The following is a 16,114-nucleotide window of genomic DNA, read 5'->3' as shown; positions in this document are numbered from 1 at the left end:
CAGTTGCGTTCGATATTCCGTTAGGGGGTTTCCCATGCAGACTCCCCCAGACAGAACACCAATGCAGATATGAACGAGCCCTAGGAAAAAACAAGCTGCTGGAACTAATAATAAGTTTTGTTCCTCAAAATGGATCTGTAAGGTTAGGCACATTTCAATTCTATTGCTGGGTAAATTACAGCAAATATTCCAGTGATATAAATGTAACAGCTCTGACCTCAGGATAGATAACTATAAGATACTGATCATAATACGGTCTAAGATATTTTCGTTTTCGCAATGCTGATACCTCTGTTTTTCTCCCTTTGGTTCGCAGTGAAGGCAGCACCATTGTCAATACTTCTGGAATCTATGGCTACCCAAACAACCAGACTGGCATTGACTATATAAACTATAATTTGACTGATGAAGTGAAGACTGCATTCTCCACCATTAATGATAGCTTACCTGGAAATCTACAAGTATCTACCGAGTCTACTCCGACTATATCAAGTAAGCTTTTGATTATAACATTTTTACTATCAATTTAAAGAGGGTCTTTCACCACATCTACCAACTCCAACTATTTACATTCTTCAATAGGTATTCCTTCACGGATTTCAGGAACAGTTGTAACTTCTTCTCTAGTCCCCACCTTTCCTGAACAATAAATGCTATTAGTTTAAGCTCAAGTATGCTCCCTGTAGTGAGGTGGGTGGTCACAGACAATCTGCTCCAGTTCAAGACCACCCACCTGACAGTAGAGGGTGTAATTGTGTTGAAATTGATAGAAATGATTGCTCAAGAATGGTCAGGGCTAGAGAAAAAATTCCAACTGTGCCAGAATCAGTTGAATGGCACCTATCGCATTGAGGTTGGTGGTGGTGGTAAGGGGTTCTCTTTAAAGTATATTTATTTTGTTGCAGAATGGATATTATTGTCATGATGATTAAGGATACTGTGACCCCTACCAATTGCTACAAAGAAATGACAGAAGAGTTAGGAAAACACTGTTGGTTTTGCTTAGCTTTGTCACAGGCCAAATGGTCAGTCCATTAGGGTCAATAGCCAACCATACATAGCCCAGGAACAGAGAGAAGTAAAGTGGTAAGCTGCTGTCTAAGCCTTGCTGCCACATTTAATAATTGGCAGAGGTTATATTATCTGAATCCCTCCACTCCATGAGACATGGAACATTAGCAGACCCCATGTATAGATTACATTGGAATACGAGTACAAAGCATGAAATAGTAAATTTTTGGCGCAAGTCTATATTTTTGCAAAAACATGACGCATTTGCGCTGCCATCACTACTATCCAGAAAAGGGGCAAGGTGTGGGTGAGGCCAACAACCTTACAAGATTTATCATTATCTACACCAGTTTTCGGACATAAATTATGCCAAAATTTACATCAAATATAAGATGAGTTCAGTACAGCTGCATGGCTTGGTGGTTAAATGTCCAAGTCTTGGTAAATCACCCCTAATGTATCCTAATAAATAGAAGCCATGATGCCACAGTGAGTCTTAGGGTATGTTCACACACTGGTAGTGTACTTACATGCAAATGCTTCAGTGAATTTTTTATGTTAGTTGCGATGAGTTTTTTTCTGCAGTGGGTACAAAAAAGCACAGTATAGGGATTAAATCTACTGATATAGCAAATGAATTACAAGCATTCACCTGGGAGTATGGAGTCAATGTTACCAAAATTAAAATGATATAAAATAAAATGATGTGTAATGAATACACAACTAAAATGATACATTGACTCTTCATTTTACACTTTTTAGATGTAATGCAGCTACAACCTTATATGACATGCAGCTTGAACTTTACTGACTACAATGTGACCTGTAACAGCGAGTCCTGTGAGTGTGCTGGACCATGTGCACAGAATTCCAGTTATTGCTCCAATAATGGTACTTGCTACAATCAGAATGATGGACCAGTGTGCATGTAAGTTTTTCCTAGAAATGTGAAATCTTATCGCTTACTGAATTTTGCAAACAAGTTACCCTATTGACACCGCTACAACATCTAGGACTAAATACCATAAAGACAGAGCACACAGCACCTATGCAGGGACATAAACTTCTTCCTTTCCTTGAGGTTGTTATAGAGGCTACACCAAACCATGGATGTCTCACCTTGACTGTCCAGAATCACAATGGAAACATCAAATTTTAGAATCAGGACAAGATCGGTTTCAGGGCGGTTGGCAAGTATGTATACAGCTTGCATTACGTTTCATATTAGCTGTATACATTCATTAACAACTACTGGCAGATGGATATGACTGGACTTTATATAGTTTATCAACTAGATGATAGTAAAGAAATGATTACATTTCTCTTTTCTACATAAATATAACATGAAGAAATCTACTGCATCTCTCCGAAGTCTAAGGGGGCATTCACACTGCCATTAGTAGTGTCTGTTGTTGTCTTCCATAACAAAATGTTAACAATAGACACCAACAGAACGTCATAAATCCATTAAAAATCCCATTGATTTCAATGTACCGTATATACTCGAGTATAAGCCGACCCGAATATAAGCCAAGGACTTTACCATATTTTCCGGACTATAAGGCGCACATAAAAACCTACGATTTCCTCAGAAATCGTAAGTGCGCCTTATAGTCCGGTGCGCCTTATATATGGATGGAAGCGGCGGCAAAGTCTGCATGCCGCTTCCATACATACATAAAAGGCACCGTAAGGGTGCATTCACACTACGGAACGCCAGCGTGTATCACAGCTGTACACGCCGGCGTGACAGCAGGGCTGCTGGACACTTCCCATTCATTTCTATGGGAGCCGGCATGCGAGCGCTCCCCATATAAATGAATGGAAAAAAGCAGTCCATTCCGTAGTGTGAATGCACCCTTAAAAGTTATATTAAACTACCCCCCCCCCCCGTTTTAAAATAAAACCCTGAAAAAGAATGTGAAACTTACCGAGCGGTGCAGGGTGGGCGGGCGGGCATTCAGGCTTCCTCTTCCACCGATGTCCTGACCACTTCCTCCGGCGCTCGCTAACTGATAATGGCCTGGGCGCATGCGCAATATCATAATGCTCCTACTACGGCTACTGCGCATGCGCCCAGGCCATTATCAGTTCGCGAGCGCCGGAGGAGGAGGACGGAACATCGGAGGAAGAGGAGGCCTGAATGCCCGCCCACCCTGCACCGTTCGGTAAGTTTCACATTGTTTCAGGGTTTTATGTTAAAACGGGGGGGTAGTTTAATATAACTTTTACGGTTGGGCTCTATCAGCATGATTTTGCTGATAGAGCCCCTTAACTCCTCGCCTGCCGAGCGCTTCCAATAGAAGCGGCTGGCACGCAGGGGGTTAAGCGGCCGCTGGCAAAGTCTGCGTGCCGCCGCTTTCAATAACATATAATGCGCACCGGACTGCGCCTTATAGTCCGGTGCGCCTTATATATGAACCAAGACGGACTATAAGGCGCTCATGGACAATGCGCCTTATAGTCCAGTGCGCCTTATAGTCCGTAAAATACGGTAATTTTACCACAAAAAACTGGGAAAACTTATTGACTCGAGTATAAGCCGAGGGGGGAAATGCAGCAACTACTGGAAAATTTCAAAAATTAAAATGGTCGGAGTTTTTGGGTGCAGTAGTTGCCGGGTGCTGGGGAAGGGGAGGAGGTGTTTTGGTTGTCTGTCTGCCCCTTCCCTGAGCTTGAGGACTGGGTTTTTCCCCCCGGTTGGAATTCAGCCTGGCTGAATATAGGGTATCTGCAGTGCTCCTATTAACCCCTTCCCAACGGAACAGGAGCACTGCAGATCCCCTATATTCAGTAGACCGGGCACTTTCAGACACAGGGATACCTAATGTGTTTGTGTTTCACATTCATTTTCTACTTTTATATGTATTCTAGGGAAAGGAGTGACTTACAATTTTTATTTACTTTATTTTTTTATTATATTTTTTTTAAAGCTTCTTTTTTTTTCAATATTTTATGGGAGATTCTATACATTACTATTGAGGATGCCCATAGACCTCCCCCCCTCCCCCCCAAAAAAATACATTTTTTTTGCTTGACTTGAGTATAAGCCGAGGGGGGCTTTTTCAGCACAAAAACTGTGCTGAAAAATTCGGCTTATACTTGTATACAGTAATTTTATCTGTTGTCCATTAGTGTCTGTTGGTGTCTATTTACTCCAAATCCATCATATTTTTTTTTCGCGGGCACAATAATGCATTAAAAATAAAACCAAAAAACGAATGTCTATCATGACATACATTAACGGACGCTAACTGATGCTAATATGTCAGGTGTTTAACTGATTTAGAGTAAAAAAAAACGGACACATTAAAATAAGTTAGTGTCCGTTAATATCTGTTATTATAGTATTTTTTAATGGACAATATTAGAAGGGACATCCAACGATAGTGTGAACATCCATAGGTGCACCTTTAATGAAGCGACCACCTCAGGTGGCGCTACTCATAGAAACCTAGGAGACGGCATTTCAGTACGTTAACCTAAACAGCCCAAAACAAGTCGCTTTAAAAACACGCTGAGTGGAGCCTGTCCTGTGTTAGTGTAGAAGTGTAGGCGGGGGAGGAGACTGGCATGGAGGGAGCTCGGCAGTGTGTAGATAGATACTGCCACAGCGCCACACTCACTAAGCAACAGCTCCTGCGGTGCACCCTAACATTCATCAGGGCTGCTCCGCCTCCTGGGTGATGACTCATCCTTGCTCCCCTGACTCTGCCCACTGTGTGTATCACTCAGTTGCTTCTATCAGACAGGCTATCTCAGCAGTGGAGAGACCTAAGGTGGCCCATAGACGTTCAATATTATTGTGCAATGTGGGTTGCACAGTATTTTGACGGCGGCCCCTAGACGGTCAATATTATTGTACAATATTTTGGTTTGTACAAAAGATTGTTCCGTATGGAGGCGATATTGAAGGTTGTGCAATACATTGCGCAATCGAGAGCACAGATGTACAACCAGATTGTGCAAACAGTCCCTGCCAGAAGTCAACATGTTGAGTGAAACTGAATTGTGTTGCGTGATAATTGCTGTGACCGCAAGTCGTAAAAAAGGAAAGAAAAAAGTCTTGCGGAAAGGTAGAAAATGGGCCAAACAGTGGTTTATTGATAGGGAGAAGTTCACCCACAACAAATTACTCAATGAACTGAGTAATTGAACCAAATGATTTCCGCAACTTTGTACGAATAAACGGAGAATTATTTGATGAACTCCTTGCTTTGGTTACTCCTGAAATCGGCAAAAGGAACACTATCAAGCCCAAATACATATTACAATACAATTACAATTAATACATATTAACCCAAACATACTCAAAGAAGTCCAACCAAGAAATTGTGAACAAAGCTGAAACTGTTATTTAGAGCAAACTTGCATACACAAAATTACATAAAGTCTATTTTCTTCCACAGCTGCAACAGTCCATACACAGGAGAAAGGTGTGAAAATGAAACAACTACAATAGGATATGTCACTTCAACAAGTGTCACACTGCAACCTTTGTCTGTCTTCACTACTGAGCCTATCACTGAAGCTAAAACTAATACCATATCTGAGAAAACTGAAGCATTCTCTACAATGACATCAAATCCCGTATCAGTTCCGACATCTTCCATCTTCCCAGAGGCAAAAACTACAAAAGTTTTCAAAAGCACTATAGAATCAGAAACAACAGTAATGCATACAATGTCATCTGAATCAACTCTCTCTCCTGAAGTTCATCATACTCTGTCATCAACTCCAAACACAGAGACAATTTCCACGACTGCAATTAGTTTTACAAATGAAAGTCTCGTCACTTCTACAACTTCAACCATGTCTTTTACAACTGAGGAAACAAGCATGCCTTCAGAAACAGCATCAACAACATCTTCCACAAGCACATCAGTTTCAACTGGTCCAACCTCGGAAAACATCTCTACCACGCTGACTGATCATGCTTCGACTCTTATGTCACAGGAATCCACCCACCTATCCACAGTTGAATCAACAGCTTCTCCATCTCAAGAACTCAGTACTCCTCCAACCAGTAACCTTTTCACAGGGGAACCAGTATCTTTGACTCCATCAATCGAACCAAAGACTGTTTTCACTTCCGAAACTTCCACCAAAGCAGTTACCCTTACTACAAGTGAGGAAACCGGTACATTTTCTACAGAACCATCAACCGGTTCATCACCTGTTTCATCCACCTTCATTCCAGAGACCACAACTCCAGAAATTGTGTTAACTACAATGCAAACTACTGATCTTTCTGCTTCAACATCTGAACAACCATTTACAACAGTAATGCATACAATGTTATCTGAATCAACTCTCTCTACTGAAGTTCATCATACTCTGTCATCAACTCCAAACACGGAGATTATTTCCACGACTGCAATTAGTTTTACAAATGAAAGTCTCGTCACTTCTACAACTTCAACCATGTCATTTACAACTGAGGAGACAAGCATGCCTTCAGAAACAGCATCAACAATATCTTCCACAAGCACATCAGTTTCAACTGGTCCAACCTCGGAAAACATCTCTACCACGCTGACTGATCATGCTTCGACTCTTATGTCACAGGAATCCACCCACCTATCCACAGTTGAATCAACAGCTTCTCCATCTCAAGAACCCAGTACTCCTCCAACCAGTAACCTTTCCACAGGCGAACCATTATCCTTGACTCCATCAATCGAACCAAAGACTGTCTTCACTTCCGAAATTTCCACCACAGCAGTTACCCTTACTACAAGTGAGGAAACCGGTACATTTTCTACAGAACCATCAACCGTTATATCACCTGTTTCATCCACCTTCTTTCCAGAGACCACAACTCCAGAAATTGTGTTACCTACAACGCAAACTACTCATCTTTCTGCTTCAACATCTGAACAACCATTTACAACAGTAATGCCTACAATGTCATCTGAATCAACTCTCTCTCCTGAAGTTCATCATACTCTGTCATCAACTCCAAACACAGAGACAATTTCTACGACTGCAATTAGTTTTACAAATGAAAGTCTCTTCACTACTACAACTTCAACCATGTCTTTTACAACTGAGGAAACAAGCATGCCTTCAGAAACAGCATCAACAACATCTTCCACAAGCACATCAGTTTCAACTGGTCCAACCTCGGAAAACATCTCTACTACGCTGACTGATCATGCTTCGACTCTTATGTCACAGGAATCCACCCACCTATCCACAGTTGAATCAACAGCTTCTCCATATCAAAAACCCAGTACTCCTCCAACCAGTAACCTTTCCACAGGCGAACCATTATCCTTGACTCCATCAATCGAACCAAAGACTGTCTTCACTTCCGAAATTTCCACCAAAGCAGTTACCCTTACTACTAGTGAGGAAACTGGTACATTTTCTACAGAACCATCAACCGCTATATCACCTGTTTCATCCACCTTCTTTCCAGAGACCACAACTCCAGAAATTGTGTTAACTACAACGCAAACTACTCATCTTTCTGCTTCAACATCTGAACAACCATTTACAACAGTAATGCATACAATGTCATCTGAATCAACTCTCTCTCCTGAAGTTCATCATACTCTGTCATCAACTCCAAACACAGAGACAATTTCCACGACTGCAATTAGTTTTACAAATGAAATTCTCGTCACTGCTACAACTTCAACCATGTCTTTTACAACTGAGGAAACAAGCATGCCTTCAGAAACAGCATCAACATCATCTTCCACAAGTACATCAGTTTCAACTGGTCCAACCTCAGAAAACATCTCTACTATGCTGACTGATCATGCTTCGACTCTTATGTCACAGGAATCCACCCACCTATCCACAGTTGAATCAACAGCTTCTCCATCTCAAGAACCCACTACTCCTCCAACCAGTAACCTTTCCACAGGGGAACCAGTATCCTTGACTCCATCAATCGAACCAAAGACTGTCTTCACTTCTGAAATTTCCACCAAAGCAGTTACGCTTGCTAGAAGTGAGGAAACTGGTACATTTTCTACAGAACCATCAACCGGTTCATCACCTGTTTCATCCACCTTCGTTCCAGAGACCACAACTCTAGAAATTGTGTTAACTACAATGCAAACTACTCATCTTTCTGCTTCAACATCTGAACAACCATTTACAACATTAATGCATACAATGTCATCTGAATCAACTCTCTCTCCTGAAGTTCATCATACTCTGTCATCAACTCCAAACACAGAGTCAATTTCCACGACTGCAATTAGTTTTACAAATGAAAGTCTCGTCACTACTACAACTTCAACCATGTCTTTTACAACTGAGGAAACAAGCATGCCTTCAGAAACAGCATCAACAACATCTTCCACAAGCACATCAGTTTCAACTGGTCCAACCTCGGAAAACAACTCTACTACGCTGACTGATCATGCATCGACTCTTATGTCACAGGAATCCACCCACTTATCCACAGTTGAATCAACAGCTTCTCCATCTCAAGAACACAGTACTCCCCCAACCAGTAACCTTTCCACAGGGGAACCAGTATCCTTGACTCCATCAATCGAACCAAAGACTGTCTTCACTTCCGAAATTTCCACCAAAGCAGTTACGCTTACTAGAAGTGAGGAGACTGGTACATTTTCTACAGAACCATCAACCGGTTCATCACCTGTTTCATCCACCTTCATTCCAGAGACAACAACTCCAGAAATTGTGTTAACTACAACGCAAATTACTTATCTTTCTGCTTCAACATCTGAACAACCATTTACAACAGTAATGCATACAATGTTACCTGAATCAACTCTCTCTACTGAAGTTCATCATACTCTGTCATCAACTCCAAACACAGAGACAATTTCCACCACTGCAATTAGTTTTACAAATGAAAGTCTCGTCACTACTACAACTTCAACCATGTCTTTTACAACTGAGGAAACAAGCATGCCTTCAGAAACAGCATCAACAACATCTTCCACAAGCACATCAGTTTCAACTGGTCCAACCTCGGAAAACAGCTCTACTACGCTGACTGATCATGCTTCAACTCTTATGTCACAGGAATCCACCCACCTATCCACAGTTGAATCAACAGCTTCTCCATCTCAAGAACTCAGTACTCCCCCAACCAGTAACCTTTCCACAGGGGAACCAGTATCCTTGACTCCATCAATCGAACCAAAGACTGTCTTCACTTCCGAAATTTCCACCAAAGCAGTTACGCTTACTAGAACTGAGGAAACTGGTACATTTTCTACAGAACCATCAACCGGTTCATCACCTGTTTCATCCACCTTCGTTCCAGAGACCACAACAATAGAAATTGTGTTAACTACAATGCAAACTACTCATCTTTCTGCTTCAACATCTGAACAACCATTTACAACAGTAATGCATACAATGTCATCTCAATCAACTCTCTCTCCTGAAGTTCATCATACTCTGTCATCATCTCCAAACACAGAGACAATTTCCACAACTGCAATTAGTTTTACAAATGAAAGTCTCGTCACTTCTACAACTTCAAGCATGTCTTTTACAACCGAGGAAACAAGCATACCTTCAGAAACAGCATCAACAACATCTTCCACAAGCACATCAGTTTCAAATGGTCCAACCTCAGAAAACATCTCTACTATGCTGACTGATCATGCTTCGACTCTTATGTCACAGGAATCCACCCACCTATCCACAGTTGAATCAACAGCTTCTCCATCTCAAGAACTCAGTACTCCTCCAACCAGAAACCTTTCCACAGGGGAACCAGTATCCTTGACTCCATCAATCGAACCAAAGACTGTCTTCACTTCCGAAATTTCCACCAAAGCAGTTACGCTTACTAGAAGTGAGGAGACTGGTACATTTTCTACAGAAACATCAACCGGTTCATCAACTGTTTCATCCACCTTTGTTCCAGAGACAACAACTCCAGAAATTGTGTTAACTACAACGCAAACTACTCATCTTTCTGCTTCAACATCTGAACAACCATTTACAACAGTAATGCATACAACGTCATCTGAATCATCTCTCTCTCCTGAAGTTCCTCATACTCTGTCATCAACTCCAAACACAGAGACAATTTCCACGACTGCAATTAGTTTTACAAATGAAAGTCTAGTCACTTCTTCAACTTCAACCATGTCTTTTACATCTGAGGAAACAAGCATGCCTTCAGAAACAGCATCCACAACATCTTCCACAATCACATCAGTTTCAACTGGTCCCATCTCAGAAAACATCTCTACCATGCTGACTGATCATGCTTCGACTCTTATGTCACAGGAATCCACCCACCTATCCACAGTTGAATCAACAACTTCTCCATCTCAAGAATTCAGTACTCGTCCAACCAGTAACCTTTCCACAGAGGAAGCAGTATCCTTGACTCCATCAATCGAACCAAAGACTGTCTTCACTTCCGAAATTTCCACCAAAGCAGTTACCCTTACTACAAGTGAGGAAACTGGTACATTTTCTCCAGAACCATCAACCGATTCATCACCTGTTTCATCAACCTTCATTCCAGAGACCACAACTCCAGAAATTGTGTTAACTACAACACAAACTACTCATCTTTCTGCTTCAACATCTGAACAACCATTTACAACAGTAATGCATACAATGTCATCTGAATCAACTCTCTCTCCTGAAGTTCATCATACTCTGTCATCAACTCCAAACACGGAGATTATTTCCACAACTGCAATTAGTTTTACAAATGAAAGTCTCGTCACTTCTACAACTTCAACCATGTCTTTTACAACTGAGGAAACAAGCATGCCTTCAGAAACAGCATCAACAACATCTTCCACAAGCACATCAGTTTCAACTGGTCCAACCTCAGAAAACATCTCTACCACGCTGACTGATCATGCTTCGACTCTTATGTCACAGGAATCCACCCACCTATCCACAGTTGAATCAACAGCTTCTCCATCTCAAGAACTCAGTACTCCTCCAACCAGTAACCTTTCCACAGGGGAACCAGTATCCTTGACTCCATCAATCGAAGCAAAGACTGTCTTCACTTCCGAAATTTCCACCAAAGCAGTTACGCTTACTAGAAGTGAGGAAACTGGTACATTTTCTATAGAACCATCAATCGGTTCATCACCTGTTTCATCCACCTTCATTCCAGAGACAACAACTCCAGAAATTGTGTTAACTACAACGCAAACTACTCATCTTTCTGCTTCAACATCTGAACAACCATTTACAACAGTAGTGCATACAATGTCATCTGAATCACCTCTCTCTCCTGAAGTTCATCATACTCTGTCATCAACTCCAAACACAGAGACAATTTCCACGACTGCAATTAGTTTTACAAATGAAAGTCTCGTCTCTACTACAACTTCAGCCATGTCTTTTACAACTGAGGAAACAAGCATGCCTTCAGAAACAGCATCAACAACATCTTCCACAAGCACATCAGTTTCAACTGGTCCAATCTCGGAAAACATCTCTACTAAGCTGACTGATCATGCTTCGACCCTTATGTCACAGGAATCCACCCACCTATCCACAGTTGAATCAACAGCTTCTCCATCTCAAGAACTCAGTACTCCCCCAACCAGTAACCTTTCCACAGGGGAACCAGTATCCTTGACTCCATCAATCGAACCAAAGACTGTCTTCACTTCCGAAATTTCCACCAAAGCAGTTACGCTTACTAGAAGTGAGGAAACTGGTACATTTTCTACAGAACCATCAACCGGTTCATCACCTGTTTCATCCACCTTCATTCCAGAGACAACTCCAGAAATTGTGTTATCTACAACACAAACTACTCATCTTTCTGCTTCAACATCTGAACAACCATTTACAACAGTAATGCATACAATGTTATCTGAATCAACTCTCTCTCCTGAAGTTCATCATACTCTGTCATCAACTCCAAACACGGAGATTATTTCCACGACTGCAATTAGTTTTACAAATGAAATTCTCGTCACTTCTACAACTTCAACCATGTCTTTTACAACTGAGGAAACAAGCATGCCTTCAGAAACAGCATCAACAACATCTTCCACAAGCACATCAGTTTCAACTGGTCCAACCTCAGAAAACATCTTTACCACGCTGACTGATCATGCTTCGACTCTTATGTCACAGGAATCCACCCACCTATCCACAGTTGAATCAACAGCTTCTCCATCTCAAGAACTCAGTACTCCTCCAACCAGTAACCTTTCCACAGGGGAACCAGTATTCTTGACTCCATCAATCGAACCAAAGACTGTCTTCACTTCCGAAATTTCCACCAAAGCAGTTACGCTTACTAGAAGTGAGGAAACTGGTACATTTTCTATAGAACCATCAACCGGTTCATCACCTGTTTCATCCACCTTCATTCCAGAGACAATAACTCCAGAAATTGTGTTAACTACAACGCAAACTACTCATCTTTCTGCTTCAACATCTGAACAACCATTTACAACAGTAGTGCATACAATGTCATCTGAATCAACTCTCTCTCCTGAAGTTCATCATACTCTGTCATCAACTCCAAACACAGAGACAATTTCCACGACTGCAATTAGTTTTACAAATGAAAGTCTCGTCACTACTACAACTTCAGCCATGTCTTTTACAACTGAGGAAACAAGCATGCCTTCAGAAACAGCATCAACAACATCTTCCACAAGCACATCAGTTTCAACTGGTCCAACCTCGGAAAACATCTCTACCACGCTGACTGATCATGCTTCGACTCTTATGTCACAGGAATCCACCCACCTATCTACAGTTGAATCAACAGCTTCTCCATCTCAAGAACTCAGCACTCCCCCAACCAGTAACCTTTCCACAGGGGAACCAGTATCCTTGACTCCATCAATCGAACCAAAGACTGTCTTCACTTCCGAAATTTCCACCAAAGCAGTTACGCTTACTAGAAGTGAGGAAACTGGTACATTTTCTACAGAACCATCAACCGGATCATCACCTGTTTCATCCACCTTCATTCCAGAGACAACTCCAGAAATTGTGTTATCTACAACACAAACTACTCATCTTTCTGCTTCAACATCTGAACAACCATTTACAACAGTAATGCATACAATGTTATCTGAATCAACTCTCTCTCCTGAAGTTCATCATACTCTGTCATCAATTCCAAACACGGAGATTATTTCCACGACTGCAATTAGTTTTACAAATGAAAGTCTCGTCACTTCTACAACTTCAACCATGTCTTTTACAACTGAGGAAACAAGCATGCCTTCAGAAACAGCATCAACAACATCTTCCACAAGCACATCAGTTTCAACTGGTCCAACCTCAGAAAACATCTCTACCACGCTTACTGATCATGCTTCGACTCTTATGTCACAGGAATCCACCCACCTATCCACAGTTGAATCAACAGCTTCTCCATCTCAAGAACTCAGTACTCCTCCAACCAGTAACCTTTCCACAGGGGAACCAGTATCCTTGACTCCATCAATCGAACCAAAGACTGTCTTCACTTCCGAAATTTCCACCAAAGCAGTTACGCTTACTAGAAGTGAGGAAACTGGTACATTTTCTACAGAACCATCAACCGGTTCATCACCTGTTTCATCCACCTTCATTCCAGAGACAACTCCAGAAATTGTGTTATCTACAACACAAACTACTCATCTTTCTGCTTCAACATCTGAACAACCATTTACAACAGTAATGCATACAATGTTATCTGAACCAACTCTCTCTCCTGAAGTTCATCATACTCTGTCATCAACTCCAAACACAGAGATTATTTCCACGACTGCAATTAGTTTTACAAATGAAAGTCTCGTCACTTCTACAACTTCAACCATGTCTTTTACAACTGAGGAAACAAGCATGCCTTCAGAAACAGCATCAACAACATCTTCCACAAGCACATCAGTTTCAACTGGTCCAACCTCAGAAAACATCTCTACTACGCTGACTGATCATGCTTCGACTCTTATGTCACAGGAATCCACCCACCTATCCACAGTTGAATCAACAGCTTCTCCATCTCAAGAACTCAGTACTCCTCCAACCAGTAACCTTTCCACAGGGGAACCAGTATCCTTGACTCCATCAATCGAACCAAAGACTGTCTTCACTTCCGAAATTTCCACCAAAGCAGTTACGCTTACTAGAAGTGAGGAAACTGGTACATTTTCTATAGAACCATCAACCGGTTCATCACCTGTTTCATCCACCTTCATTCCAGAGACAACAACTCCAGAAATTGTGTTAACTACAACGCAAACTACTCATCTTTCTGCTTCAACATCTGAACAACCATTTACAACAGTAGTGCATACAATGTCATCTGAATCAACTCTCTCTCCTGAAGTTCATCATACTCTGTCATCAACTCCAAACACAGAGACAATTTCCACGACTGCAATTAGTTTTACAAATGAAAGTCTCGTCACTACTACAACTTCAGCCATGTCTTTTACAACTGAGGAAACAAGCATGCCTTCAGAAACAGCATCAACAACATCTTCCACAAGCACATCAGTTTCAACTGGTCCAATCTCGGAAAACATCTCTACTACGCTGACTGATCATGCTTCGACTCTTATGTCACAGGAATCCACCCACCTATCTACAGTTGAATCAACAGCTTCTCCATCTCAAGAACTCAGCACTCCCCCAACCAGTAACCTTTCCACAGGGGAACCAGTATCCTTGACTCCATCAATCGAACCAAAGACTGTCTTCACTTCCGAAATTTCCACCAAAGCAGTTACGCTTACTAGAAGTGAGGAAACTGGTACATTTTCTACAGAACCATCAACCGGTTCATCACCTGTTTCATCCACCTTCGTTCCAGAGACCACAACTCTAGAAATTGTGTTAACTACAATGCAAACTACTCATCTTTCTGCTTCAACATCTGAACAACCATTTACAACATTAATGCATACAATGTCATCTGAATCAACTCTCTCTCCTGAAGTTCATCAAACTCTGTCATCAACTCCAAACACAGAGTCAATTTCCACGACTGCAATTAGTTTTACAAATGAAAGTTTCGTCAGTACTACAACTTCAACCATGTCTTTTACAACTGAGGAAACAAGCATGCCTTCAGAAACAGCATCAACAACATCTTCCACAAGCACATCAGTTTCAACTGGTCCAACCTCGGAAAACAACTCTACTATGCTGACTGATCATGCTTCGACTCTTATGTCACAGGAATCCACCCACTTATCCACAGTTGAATCAACAGCTTCTCCATCTCAAGAACACAGTACTCCCCCAAGCAGTAACCTTTCCACAGGGGAACCAGTATCCTTGACTCCATCAATCGAACTAAAGACTGTCTTCACTTCCGAAATTTCCACCAAAGCAGTTACCCTTACTACAAGTGAGGAAACTGGTACATTTTCTACAGAACCATCAACCGGTTCAGCATCCGTTTCATCCACCTTCATTCCAGAGACCACAACTCCAGAAATTGTGTTAACTACAACGCAAACTACTCATCTTTCTGCTTCAACATCTGAACAACCATTTACAACAGTAATGCATACAATGTCATCTGAATCAACACTCTCTCCTGAAGTTCATCATACTCTGTCATCAACTCCAAACACAGAGACAATTTCCACGACTGCAATTAGTTTTACAAATGAAAGTCTCGTCACTTCTACAACTTCAACCATGTCTTTTACAACTGAGGAAACAAGCATGCCTTCAGAAACAGCATCAACAACATCTTCCAAAAGCACATCAGTTTCAACTGGTCCAACCTCAGAAAACATCTCTACCACGCTGACTGATCATGCTTCGACTGTTATGTCACAGGAATCCACCCACCTATCCACAGTTGAATCAACAGCTTCTCCATCTCAAGAACTCAGTACTCCTCCAACCAGTAACCTTTCCACAGGGGAACCAGTATCCTTGACTCCATCAATCGAACCAAAGACTGTCTTCACTTCCGAAATTTCCACCAAAGCAGTTACGCTTACTAGAAGTGAGGAAACTGGTACATTTTCTATAGAACCATCAACCGGTTCATCACCTGTTTCATCCACCTTCATTCCAGAGACAACAGCTCCAGAAATTGTGTTAACTACAACGCAAACTACTCATCTTTCTGCTTCAACATCTGAACAACCATTTACAACAGTAATGCATACAATGTCATCTGAATCAACTCTCTCTC

This window comes from Leptodactylus fuscus, chromosome 6 (genome assembly GCF_031893055.1).
Source record: "Leptodactylus fuscus isolate aLepFus1 chromosome 6, aLepFus1.hap2, whole genome shotgun sequence".
In the NCBI taxonomy this organism is placed as follows: Eukaryota; Metazoa; Chordata; class Amphibia; order Anura; family Leptodactylidae; genus Leptodactylus; species Leptodactylus fuscus.
The sequence above is the reverse complement of the archived record's forward strand: the minus strand, read 5'-3'. Positions refer to the sequence as shown.